Genomic DNA, 14,857 nt, shown 5'->3' with positions numbered 1-14,857 from the left:
CTTATTTTTATTTTTAGAAAATGTTTGCATCATTAGGCGAAAAAAGTGATATTAGACCACGTATACTGAACATATTTATACGTACTTATATTGTAGAACTCGCCTAATCTTTAATTCTAATCATTTGACCTAGATCTTTAAATAAAAAAAAGAAGGTCTCGTCCAATCATGTTCAATCGGGCGTTATCAACGTATCAATTGATTAAACATTTTGTTTGTTCGCAGATTGAAGGAGAAACAATTTTCATGTAAATTTGATTTTTTTTTTTTTTTTTTTATAGAATAAGCTTAACCTTGACATATGAATTTCATTCGTCTTATTCTTATCGGTTTTTTTTTTAGAGAACATTATCAGACGTGTGACAGGTTTTATCGCGAGGATCAAACGAACAAGAGGCACAAGAAACTTCCTATTTTCGGTTCGATATCGAGCGAGGAAAAGTTTTCTTTTTGTCTCGTTACATATAACCTACGTTCTTTCGAAGTGTGTATGTGTGTATGTACACACACACATATATATATGTATCGACGACGAACTTTGCGACTGTTAGAACATATTGATTTTTTATATACACAGTGTTTGCTGATCGACGTAACGAGGCTCTAACGTTTAAGTACACAAAATGAAGCAATGTAATGAGAACATGTAAATATCTCCATGGTTCGTTTAATTTAGAAACGACCATCTTCTGCGTTCGTCTCAAGGCCCTTAATACAAAAAAAAAAAAGAGAAGAAAAATGAATTATTAATCCTTTTATTTATCCTTAACAATTAATTAACTAATTATTGCGATCAAATTATTATTAATACTCGTTCGAATTCAAATTGTTTGTCTTATTTTTTTCCTTTGTTGAAACTAAAACTAGATTTTATAAAAAAATTTTCTAATCATTTTGTAAAAATTATTAAGTATCAGTTAATCTCAAGGAAGTTCTTTTTTCGGCTTTAATATCGTAATTAAATAAATGATAGAAGATGGATGTAAAACAGATTTTTTTTTAATTTTATGCACGTAAGTACGTTGCTCGACGAACGTGTCTATAAACATAAATTTATGTATCAAATTTAAAAACAAGAGGAAATGTACGAACGTATATAATGGAATTATTCATCTTTTACGTAATAATACTCCTACATACCTATATACCATATACGCATGGCGTGGTCCATTCAATATATAATTGCTTTATATCTGGTCGAAATAGATGACGTCAGTCGCATCATAGAATTTCAATGCGTTAAATAAACAAACGTTAGCAGAGAAATGATCGCATTATAGCGGAATTATCCCGAGCCATCGTTCGGAAACCGCTTATCCGCATTTAACTTAACGCAAACGTGTACATAGATGATATACGTGCATGTACGTATATACACGTGGATTAAAACCGAAACGCATTATCGATTAATTATTATCCGGACGTACGTTTTTGAAAATAACAATGCGATCCGAACGAAGAGGATGTTCGAAAATATTCGAATTAATTTGATAATGGAAATTTTCGGTCGAAAAATTCAACGAATGAAAAATAATATTTTGTAAAAAAAAAAAAGAAAAAAAGAGAGAAAACAATATCAAAGTTCATTTTTTTTCTTATATATTTTATATTTATTATATATTTTATATTTTATATTTATTATAGCTTATATATATTTTTTTTCCTCGTTTGAATAATCGCAACTGCTGTTGCCGCTTTAGTAAGCCCTGACGACACAACTACGTTGTTCTCGCTTAACTCGTGTTAGTTTCTCGCGCCACGTCGAACCAGGCTCAAATACGATTAGGAGAGTCGCTAGGAAACTCGACACGTTGCACTCCCGCTTTGCGATGCCGACGGCCTTATATTCGGTTACACATACGTTCGATGTGTCGACTACACCGTACTTATTCGTCAGCTCGAATTCGGAAAATATTTTCACGGTATAACACCCTCCGAACGATAATCCTTTGTTATGCCTCAATCTTTTATTTCTTTTCGTCGAATTCTTATCGTCGTCGTTCGACGATATTTTCTAAAATAATCGATATTTTTTCAAAAATAATTGTATATTTTCAATCAATTATACTAATATTTTAAATAATTGTCATTGTTGCGCGTAGAATCTTTATTTTTTGTCGTCTAGTCTTTATTGTTAATTAATATTATTTAAGATATTATTAATATTTTAATATTACTATTTTATATTAATTATAATATTAATAATTTGTATTAATAGTATATTATATTATTTTAATATAATATAAAATATTATATATAAAATATTATATAATATCACACACACACAGACAAATAGTTTATAGAAAAATAGTAATGCAAGTATTTTCAATGCTAACCGGATAATTATAGTTACCCTACACCCTTTATTTTCTTGTGCCCTATTCTTTATTGTTATTTCACAATATTTTCAAATAATCGATAATATTTTTTAAAAGATAATTTATATTTTCAACTAATTATCCTAATATTTTGTAACTAATATTCATTTAAATATCTTCCATGTAAACCATTCTACGATACCATTTAACGATATTCTCAAAAAATATTAATCTAAATTAAATAATATATTTGTTGTAGACTAATAATTAAATAATTGTTGTCCTATTACCCTTTATTCTGATTTAATAATATTTTCAGAAAATAACATTTTTTAAAAGAATAATTTATATTATTAATTAATTATCCTATTTCATAGCAAATATTATATTAAATTGAAGCTAATATTTCTCTAAATATCTTGATTTAAATTTAAACTATTTTTCATTATATTTATATTACATTTATATTTATGAAATAATATAATTACTTGTACTCCCTTTTACCCTTCATTTCTTTACCCTCGACACTTCACATTTATATAACAATATTTTCAAAAAATAATCGATAAATCTTTTTCTTAAAACAAAGAATTAGTTATTATAAGAAACTGTTCAATTATCATAAGATAATCGATATATTAAAATCATTTCGATCAATTTTCAAAAAATAATCGATAAATTAATTTTTTAGAATGAAAAAATTAGTTATTAGTAATCATCCAATGTAGCATAAGATAATCGATATATTTAAATCGTTTCGAGTATCCATCTTGTAAAATATACGATTAAAGAGATTAATACTAATAAGAGGTCTTCGCACGTGTGAAACGTAGTTGAGTACGTTACTGCTGGTAGGGTAACGTCTGCAATAATAATATCATGGTTTTGCTCGAGTCACCATTCTTGGCGTTACATGTCCTCAGTGAACATCCGGACATCCGGACGTCACGTAGAGAAATACGAGCGTTACTAGTTGCACACGTACGATAACGTTTTACATTCAACATACACACACACACACACACACACATCTAATCTATCCATATCTAACGTCATAGCATATCTATAACCGTTCTAACGATTCGAATTTCCCGGCCAGTCTCTCTCGTCACTCTTAATCGACGCGAAATCGATTCCTGAAGAAAACTTTCGATCTGCCATCAACCATCGACTTAATACTTTTTCTCGTTTCCATTGAAACTCAACGAAATACGGAATTTTCACGCGTCGATCGTTTTATCTCAGCTCGCTAAACGATTATCGATACGCGTCATAAAATGTAAAATATGGAATTTTACACGTTCGAAAGCTGGTTTCCGTGGGCATTGATAAGCCGATAATCGATCCATCGAGTTCTCGCGTGATTAATACGCGAGTCATTGAAGCGAGAACGGAGAGACATCCGTGAAATTTATGTTCTCATTCTCGACATTGTAGTTTCTCGAAATGTTCCTTCTCTCTCAGGATTTATTCGTATTTCAAGAATCTCGATTCTTCTGACTTTTTTAATAAGTATTATTCATTGGTAACATTTTTAATGTCGAATATTTTCTGTCTTTCTTTCTTTCTTTCTTTTTTTTCTCTATTTTCTTTTGTTTTCTGTCATTCTCTCAATGATTCTCTCAATGCACTAAATATCAAACATAAAAATTTGAAACCTCAACGAAATTTTTCTTCAAAATTGCGTAATATTTTGATGCAATAATTTTTCGAACAACTCCTACGTGCAATTGAAACTACAGTCATATAGTTTAAGACAACACAGGGATTTTTGATTTAAGGTATTCCGTGCAAGCGGAAATTGGTTGCCCTGGGGCAGTAATGTTTTACGAGCATAGGTTGACAGCGTAGTGCACTGCAGCTCACAAAAACAATATTTCATCACGATACTTTTTTCTCCCCCCCTTCCCTTTTTTCTTTTTTGATATTTTACAAACATGTATCCACTTCAAGAGATATAAGATTTTTTATAGGCATATCGATTTATAAAAGCAAGGAAGAGAAAAAAAGATTTTCAAAAATTACTAATCAAAAAGTCAATCTTTTTAAACAACAATAAATTCCTTTCATAAATTAAAATTATAAAAAATGCCATTAGAAAAAAAAAGAAAAGGGATATTATATGATATTTAATTGTTAATTTTCAAAAAAAAAAAAGAAAGAAAAAGAAGAACAAACAAGAAGAAACATTTCAGCGACGATTTCAATTCCGATAGAAAATAGAAACAGAGAACGTGACGCGAAAGAAAATACACTTGCATGTTCGACGTATCCAAAGCAATAATCGCTGTCTATTTATCTATCACTCTCGCTTCACTCGAGCGACAGTAAAACGTTAGATACATCGTTTCCGGTTTTCCTACTGCACATACATAGCGAGCGAGCGAGCGAGCGAGCGATAATTTTAAATACCAACATAGATTATAACGTTTGAACGCGCCTACGCGTTCCAAGCGAGTCATATTTTCTTCTTATCTGATAAAAGTTCGAATGTTACACGAGCCATCGATGCTATTATTAAAAGATATATATCTTTCTTTTTCTCTTTCTCTTGAATTTTCTTTCTGTTTTGTTCTTTCTTTTTCTTTTCTTTTCTTTTCAATTTTATTGCTCGTTAAAACTCACCCCGCCGATACGTTGCTTAAGTCGTTGGAGTCGTTCGTGTCGTTAGCGGCTTCTGAAACAAAAATCGAAAGAGATCTTTCAGATATGAGGGATAGAAACAGAAAAAGTGCAAAAAGGAAGGTAAAATGAAGAAAGAAGAAGAAAAAGGAAAGGAAGGGAAAGGAAAGGCTAGCGGTAGCTTAGGGACCCTTACGAATCGTTAATCTTCCATGAAGGAAACATTCGTACCGACTGACGGTACTTCGAAACTTGAAACCACCCCTTATAAGTCCGACCACTACTCTCTCCCTCTCTTTCTCTCTCTTTCTCTCTCTTTCTTTTTTTATATGGGAATACATACAAAGCATTCAAGAGAGAGAGAGAGAGAGAGAGAGAGAGAGAGAGAGAGAGAGAGAGAGAGAGAGAGAGTTTTCTTTCATGAAAAAAAAAAAAAAATACGAAAGGGACGAATTCAAAGATTCCTTTAACTCATTTCATAATGCTATTCAATAACGTCTAACCATAGTTACTTTTCACTTTTCCATCCGTCACGTAATTTTTCAACAAGTACATGTAAGTAATACATGATATAAATTACAAAATTTAAGCAAAGATAATTACGGAATATAAGTAAATATTATTAAAGAAATTTCTGCTTTTTCTTTTTCTATTTTTCTTCTTCTCTTTTTTTTTTTTTTATTTCTTGTAAGTATAAACACCGTTCTTTTCTTCTCTCAAATTTTATAAAACATACGAAGGTTATGATTATACACGATTAGTATTCATTAATTAACATAAAAACGAATGGATAGTAACGCGCGAGAAAATTAATTCGGTTGTTTAATGGATCAAAGAAACGTCGAACCTTTTTTTTTCTTCTTTGTTCCTTTCTTTTATTTTCATATCCTGAAAACACCGTCGAAAGGAAACGGAAAGGAAGTGAAAAAAAAAGGGAAAAGAAAAATAAAAAGGAAAAAGGAGGAAAAAAAACAAGAAAGAGAGAGATTTGCCGCACGTATTTCCGTAATGGGATACACAAGTTAGAGAAAAAGAGAAAGAGAGAGAGAGACAGACAGACAGACAGACGGACGGACGGACAGACAGAGGGAGAGAGAGAAAGAGAGAGAGAGAGAGAGAACTCGATCGATCGTCCACCCCGTCTCATTGCAGACGCAGCTGCCTCGGGCCGGAAGACAAACGAGGCAAACACGACCGGAAGATCCTTCGTCGTTGGTTGGTCCTTTTCCTCTAGTCTAGTGGTCGTCCTACGTTAAGCTACGAGAATCAAGCCAAACGCCATATACCCAAGCAGACCATGCAAGCACCAAAGAATTACGAAGATAACAAAGAGGAGAAGAAATAGAAAACCTGTGCTGTTACCACGACGGTGGCAATTATAGGGACAAGATTTGCATGAAAGTGGGAAAACTTTTTGTTTCCAGCCGGAACCACCGCATCTACCACTACCATCATCACCATCACTACCACCGTTACTACCATCGTATCACCAACCCTCTCCTACGTCTCTCTTCTCCTCCCCTTCTCTCTCTCTTTTTCTATTCACTCTTCCCCGTCATTCACCTTTCCAAACCCCACGATCGGGTCTTCCGCATATTTGAATATGAAACGGCCCTAAATTTTTTTTTCTTCTCTAGCAGCGCGTGTAGACCGAGCTGAGCTATCGGCCGACGAATTAACCCTTCTGTGTCGGGGAGAAACCACGTGCTGCGACACAATTCACCAATCAACCGCCTCTGCTCTTCCTCCTCCTCTGCTACAATTTTTTGTACCTTTTTCTTGTGTTTTCTTTTTTTTTTACAAGATAAAAAAAATGTAATAAAAAAAAAGGATCGAAAGTTCGTTACAGTGGTACAAATTATATCGAATAATTTTCACGGCTAAAAACCGCAATCAAAATTTGCGAAACGGTTTATTAGCAATTTTTTTCGATCTTCCTAGTGATGTAATATTTTTTTTTATCAAGCAAAACGATGGTTATTTGTTTTTTTTTTTTCATCGTATCCTTGAAGGAGTTTCAGTAGTGATTGTCGGCCGCCATTTTGTTAGAGGGAGCTGCTGTTTCCTTAGCGATCATTAATACGAAACAATAATTGGAGAATATAGTAAACAGAATATAATATTGTGTTTGGACGTTTGAGCTCGTTGTGATAAGTGATAGATTTTCGTGATTTTCATAACAATTGATTTAAGATAAATATCTAAGATTGTTAAATATAGATAATAATGTAAAAAGATTTTTTTTATTTATAACTTTGTTCAAGAATACGTTTTAAACCTTCAATATTTAATACTATAGAACATTTAGAATTAGTTTATTATCAAATGAAAACGCATTGAGTTTAATGATTTACTGAAGAACAAAGTGGTCAATCGATAGAATTAAATTTGACGTAAAGTCCAACTGCTTAGACAAATGGTGAATTTTTATTCTTTTCATTAATCACTTCGTAATTTGTTATTATGATTCAATTGTCCTACTTATATAATTATAATGATTCTGTTTCTATTATTCTACATTTAATAAGATTAATCAAGTTCTTTTATACGATTCATGAATTTTGTTCTGCTTATAATGATTTATTTCATTAATAAAATATAATAAAAATTAAATAACTAAAAAAAAATAAATTTTATAATTAAAATAGAAAACTATACTTTCGAGTGAATTCGTGATTTCATTGTATAAACCTACACCTGACAAAATGGCTGCTTGATGGTCATTTCCTTCTACGTAATCGAGTAAAGTGATCAATTAGATTCGATAAAATATAAAAAATAAAAAAATATACCAAGATAATTATAAAATCACATATTGTATCTATTCCACAACAAATTTATTATATCCTATTAAACGTTCAACAATTTATCTTTAATACTCTGTCTCAGAACGAACATTTAGAGTGATCATTTTGTCGGATCTTTGATTATTTATCTTTCATTCGTAAATTTTTGTAGATAAAAAAATAAAAAGATAGAAGAGAATTTATCATATTTTCCTACGCTGTCAAAGAAACGACAAGTAAATAAAAAAAAGAAAAGAGAAACAAATATGTCGCTTATCGATAAACAGATCAGTGACAAGAATTTCTTTTGCGAGCAGGTTTGTTGTATCGATTGAACTAACATAAGTTTCGACTATTTTCTCCATTGGATTAATAAATCATTATTTGACATTATTAAGAATATTTTTTTGTATTCTTATCTGCATATCGACCTATCTACGTCAAATATATCATTAGCTTTCTTCAAATATTTTTATCTCTTTTTATAATACTTTCTACTATTACTATTAAACTACACTTCCATTAGAATGTATATATTTAAAATCCTCGGACAAATTATCATAAAAGACATTTTCAAATAATAATTGTTTCCAATGAAATTCATAAAATTTAATATTGTCATTTCGGGGGCGTTCAATGTTAGGAAAAAAAAAATCGATAGAAAATAGTCGCATACCTATTACGTTCATTCGTTGTATAGTGAAGTCACGTGTAGAATCGTAGATAGAGCACGTGCTCGAATGGAGTGTACAAAGTAATGATTGTACTTTACAAAATTAAAGCGCATTATCGTGGTCGAGTATTCGTGTACTACACAATCCATCCATTTAAACATATAAAGGTTCGTATATTTAAATACATACATACATACACACATGCATATACACAAACACACACACACACACACACACACACATACATGCAGGCATAAATACATACATAAACACATACATATATATATACAGATGCAAATATATATCAAACACATACACGTGAAGCATACATCTATACATGTGTGTACATATACACGTATAGTAATCGTACGAAGGAACTCCTGTGGTGTTCTGGCAAGCACCCAAGCGTTTTCCATCGCGGTAATATCGCGGCTAACGTTACGTTTCGTCGGCGTTTGAGCGTATGTTTATTTCAAAGCAACGTACACAGGCACGTTCGAACACTATTTCTTTTTTTTTTTTTCTTTACTCAACAAGAGAGAAAGAAAAAAAGAGTGGGGGGAGGAGGAAGAGGAAGAGGAAAAGAGAGAGTAATACGACGAAAGGGAAAGGATTCTTTTTTGAAATTACGAGAACGTTTTCCAGATAAATGAGAGAATAAACGAACAGTAAAGAGATCAAAGGTGAAAAGAACTTTTCAAGAAAATGGAAATTTAATATTTTAATTTTCTCTCTGATATTTCTCGGTGTTAACTTTTTCATTTCATCGATAAAACTTTTCACTCTTAACTATTACTATAATATATATGTAATAAATAGAAAGTTTGTTTCAAACGAACGAAACATATTATCGTAAAATTGTTATATTTGATCTTAACGTTAGTAATTGGGATAATTCCGAATGAGTCCTGCGGGAGACGAGATCGATCACTTGGTGTCATATTTTCTAGATATAATCCAATTGTCAGATAATTTTAGTAATAGGACTGACAATTATTAATGAATCTCATAAGTAATACTATTTGTTTGAATTCAGTTAAGAAATTAGATGTTATTCGTAATATAAAAATTATGTAAATACACTCAACAAATTTTTTACTTTTTCTTAAAATCTTAATTCGCTAAAAATTTACGAAACAATAATGATTTTTACTAAGTATAGCGCATTAATGAAGCATTCAAAGTTTACGTTTATAATCAAATAACGTTATAATTATAATTAAATTAATAAATAAAAGATGAGATATTGTTGCAATATTGTTTAAAAAAAAATTAAGTGAATCACCACCCCCCTTATTTTCGAAATAGATGACTCGACTTTTTTCGAGGATAGTTAATATATTGTAAAATTATACATTATTACTTCCTTACGATGTAAATTTGGCTGCCTATGGAGATGGTAGATTTTTATTCATTGTATTAATCATTTTTAATGACGATCGTCTATTATCAGTTTTCTTAAATCAAGAATAACGACCAGAACAACGTGTGTCTCATTCGACTATAGAAGATACAAAGAAAAATAAAGAACCAGAACCTGTCTCACCTGGTTGTTCACAAGCTATTAATAAAAAGATTCCCGGTGACAGACATGCCATATGCAATGCCGAATAAAATTAATATAATTCGTAGTTTGTCATCAGATGTAGTTTAGCGAATTAGAAAACGTAGAAAATGTTGAATTTTTATTATATATATAATATTTATAATAAACTATATAAATAATAAAATATATATATAAACATTATTATTATTTATATATGTATATATATTATTTAAAATATATATTTATTATTATTATATATATATAAAATATAAATAATATGTATATATATATATCGATTAAATTTACGAAGCGTTAAAAAAAAATATCTATAACTTCGAATTATTATTCTATGCATCTTCGATGTAAGATGCTATCGAAGAGTAATTAGATTTGATAAGGCCGTAGATTATCGATCTTAATCTTAACAAAGATTCTACACGAATTATACTCTCTAAGTCTATGCTAACGGATAAAGTAGTAGGTTTAACGGTATAATTGACTCGTCCCACTCCGTCCGCTATAAATATTCATAAAGGGATGCTAAAGCTCGGTCGCAATGAAACCATCACCGAAAAGAATATAACATGAATCGGAGGTGGTGTTCAGTGGTAGTGCTGGTGAAGAGGAGGAAGAGAAACAGGAGAAGCAAGAGGGGAAAGAGGAAATGAGAGAAACGAGCGTAAAACGGACGTGAAACGTGGAAAAACGTATCGTTCTCGTTGAGACGTGTCATCCCCTATTCGCTTTTTTATACGTCGAAGAAAAAAGAGACAGAGATAAATATATTTCAAGGATTTAAAAAGTATCGACGAAACATAAAACAAAACGTAATTCGCGATTAATCCATCTTGTATACGTTCGGGAATATTTACATTGGAGTCATCCCGTGAGTAACGATCCTTTTTTAAGTAGATTTCGAGAGATCAAATAAATAAATAGCTAGATCTCGTATACGGTAGCGACCTTCTCGAATTTCTCATTTGTCGTACTTAAAAAGGATTTGCATATCTGTATTTAGAAAGTTAAAAAAAGAAAAAAGAATAGAAAAAGAAAAAAAATCGATTTTTCTGAAATATTTTCTTACTTCGAGAATATACTTCGAACATTTTATCAGGAAAACTCCAAAAATCGACGAAGTTAACAAAAATTGATAAAGTTGACTTTATCGAGCATGAAATTTATATATAATTTTGTTTATTATAATATCTTTAATTTTAAACACCGTTATCTCAAAACTATGTTTCAATCGGTGTAAAGAATATCTTAAAAATTATTGAATAGAAGTTTGGCACGATTATTTTTAACACGATTATTTATATCATTTACCTTTGTTATACGGACATTTTCTTTATATAACATATAATAAGATATAATAATGCTTTACATAAATTATAATAAAAACCATAGTTTTCAATTTTTAATCATTAAAAAAATTATTAAAACTTTTTATCAAAAATCCTATGTTAAGTTCAATCACTCATATATAGTTACTAAATGAAAGTATAAAAAATCCTTAAAAAGGGACTGTTTTTATTTATTTTATTTTATTTTTTTAATATACTTTAACAGTTCTTTATTCTTTTTTCTTAATTCTTTATAATATCATAATAAAGTATTATTGCTACCATAAACGTTATACAAAAATGATTGCTGCTTGATTCAAGATCGATAACTTTAACAAGATAAGGGATTATATTAATTTATCTATTTAAACACTCCTAACAGTACATATTGGCAGACATATTTAATGATTTTTTTTTTTATTAACGAAATTAATTACAGGCCAGAAAAAAGTCATAAATTCCCGCTCCCTTTTTTAAACCGTCTCTAATCGTACGTAACCCATTCAATTTATCATGATTCGTTTCGGACAAATGTTTCGTCTTTCCTATCAAGTCGATATTTTCTCGTTTTCTTTTTATAAATTTCTTTTTGAAATATTTCCTAAATTATTTCGGTACACATGAACCAGCTACTAATACTAATCACTATCAAATAATTTCTATCAAGTCAATATTTCCTCTTTCAAATGTTTCCTACATTATTTCAGTTTCCTAAACATTTCCTAAATTACATGAACCATCTACTAACACTAATCGATAATATCAAGCATATAATTCACTAATAATTAACAAGTATTCATTACACATGATATTACCCGTTCATTAACACATGATGACAAACCTAAATAATTCAGAAAAATTTAGCTGCGATAATTTGCTAATATATAAATTTAAAACATATATAAGTATATTAATACTCTTATCTCAAGCATAAAAATCTGCATTAACTGGTATAGTCAAACATATAAGTCTCCATTAAAAAAAAAAAAAAAAAGTGTGATTACATTTTACTGATGCAATGTCGTACAAAAGTGCATAAAATTATTAGCACATTATAGACCATCCGATATTTAACTTTGACGTAACATTTTTATCTATTTTCAACCATTTAGAAGATACAGCGTGTTTCAATTGCTTGAGACACTTTGTATACTTTTCATTTACGAGTTCCCTCAGGTAATAATATCTACGTCGAATTATGAAATTAGTAGACGGTCGAGTCTGTAAAGTTATTTGTTAGTTACGATGGTCCTCCTAGTCCTCATCCTTTCGTTTCTCGTCCATCTACCGAAATATCTGTCTTCAAATTCCTTGATTAAACGATCGTGAGCAGGTACATTTCTAGTAGTCTCTCTCTCTCTCTCTCCCTCTCTCATATATACACACAGACATACGTACAAACACACGCTATCTCTCATTGCAACAGCTAATTAGAAATATCAAAGATGTTCCGAGGAGAAAGTTATTCTCTCTTGTTTCACAGAATCACTTCTATCAACCACTCGCAGCAACAGCATCGTCGTCGTCGTCGTCGTCGTCATCGTCGTTTTCGTCGTCTAGACTTCATGCTTGAGCAGTCACATCTCCCTTTGATACTCATTTAAGAAAATTTGTTGAATAAAACTTTCTATCAGTTAACACCTTTCCTCTCCGACTCGTTCGTATACTTTGCTTGAATCATCCTGTATCTTTTGAACTTGCACTTTGTGCATCTCTTTTCTGTATTTCTATATTCATGTGTGGTCGTGTGCCTGTGTGTGTGTGTGTGTGTATATATGTGTTCATGTATGTTTAAGTGTGTATGTGTGTATACTAGCAGAGTGCCACTGTCAAGTGAGTATCTCGACCATAACTCACCAAGATGATCCTGGAGATCTATCTCTCTTTATCTCTTCCTGTCTTTCTCTTTATTTTTCTCTCATTCTCTCTCTCTCTCTCTCTCTCTCTCTCTCTCTCTCTCGCGCGCGCGCGTACTTTTCAACATTTTCGTTATCAGAAAAAAAGGTCAAATTGAAAAAGACGAGCAAAAGTTATGGTCAAAAGCACCATACTAAGAAATAGGATATATAAAACGGTAAAAAAAAGGATCCAATATTTTAAGAACTTATAATACTCATCGAGATAACTTAAAAAAATGTCTGATTAACATGAGTGTTAAAATCAACCATTTCGATGTAAATTAACTCTCGTTATAATCAAATAAAATATTCCTGGAATGTATATATATTTCATTATTACATTAGCAATAAACTAATATATTTTTAAACTAATATATTTACGTTCAATATTATCACTTGCGATATCGAACACTCAAAAAATAATAAAAGTTGATTTACATCGAAAGGGTTGATTTTAGGTTTTCGTGTTAATTAGAAATTTTTTACTAAGCCGTTGAAATATCGTTCTCTTTTTTTCTTTTTTATCATCCTGTATATTCCGAAGAGGTGAAAATTCACATTGGAATTATACGTCGTCGTATCGTTGTGAGTTGTCCTGTCACCCCACCCATCCATAATACTATCGTGCAACGATGTACGGTATCAAATCTTTGTGTGTGTGTATTTGTGAATAATATCAATAGACAGAAAATAGAACAAGAATAAACGTCGATAGATAAAACGGTAGACGATCGAACGAACATCCGAACGAATTGTTTGGAATTGCTCGCAATTAAACTATCAGTGAGATATGATGAAGTGGATAGAATAAGAGTTATGAAATAGTGAAATATGAATTAAAAAAAAAAAAAAAGAAATGAAAAGAAAAGATTAATCAAAGAAACATAAATCTGAATTTAATAAAGAAAAACAATGAAAATAAAAACTAAACTCACACGCAAGAGGAATGTTTCAATTGTTGTAATATAGAAAGAACATTAAAATGATTAGCAATTGTTGTAAATCACTGTATCATATTTATGACGCTATAATAAGAACTTATGACAATTAGTAAAAAATGAATAAATCAATCAATAAATAAAAAGAAAAAAAAAAGAAAAGAACGAGATAATCGTTAAAAGCGAAGCAATTGATAGTTTCACTAAAGAAGAACGGTATTCAACTGATGATGTAATCGATATGGATCTTTTTTTATAGATCGAAAGTATGTCATGAAGATCACCCAAATGTAAATTAAAAATACTACCAAAAGCTGATCTAATCTTGAGAGAAACATGAAATATGAGGAAAAAAGAATGACAAAGTAAGTTTTTATTTTGTTATATTATAAAATTTATCAACAAGTATCGATAGAGAATATTTTAATTTCGGTTTTGTTTAGATTTAAAATATAATATCTTCATATTACGTATATTCGTCAATAATAAAATTAAGTTCTATTAAATCGCATAAATATTAGAAATTTAAAACGATTTGATGAAATTTATAATTTTATTTTATTATTAAAGAATAAATTTTAATAAATTGACAATAATAAACTAATGATAGATAATAATTAGAAAAAATGAATAGTAATAAGTAATAATACTAATGCCAGTTCTGTTTCAAGACGTTATCCAGTTTTATGTTTAGACTATTTCACTAATCAAAGTATAAAAGAGAAAGTGTTT

General features: G+C 30.3%; 1 protein-coding gene across 5 annotated transcripts in view; it reads right to left on the bottom strand.

Annotated features, from left to right (window-relative positions):
- The window catches only part of LOC127065420 (protein tincar), a 233,381-nt gene that overhangs the window by 130,627 nt on the left and 87,897 nt on the right, over positions 1-14,857 (bottom strand). For all 5 annotated transcript variants that reach the window (XM_050997730.1, XM_050997733.1, XM_050997732.1 and 2 more), the window contains exon 3: positions 4,944-4,995. The gene's annotated coding sequence lies outside the window, so the exon portion shown is untranslated. The remainder of the gene's footprint in view (positions 1-4,943; positions 4,996-14,857) is intronic.

This window comes from Vespula vulgaris, chromosome 7, assembly GCF_905475345.1.
Source record: "Vespula vulgaris chromosome 7, iyVesVulg1.1, whole genome shotgun sequence".
NCBI lineage: Eukaryota > Metazoa > Arthropoda > Insecta > Hymenoptera > Vespidae > Vespula > Vespula vulgaris.
Note: the sequence above shows the minus strand (reverse complement) of the source record. Positions and strands in the feature narration are given on the sequence as shown.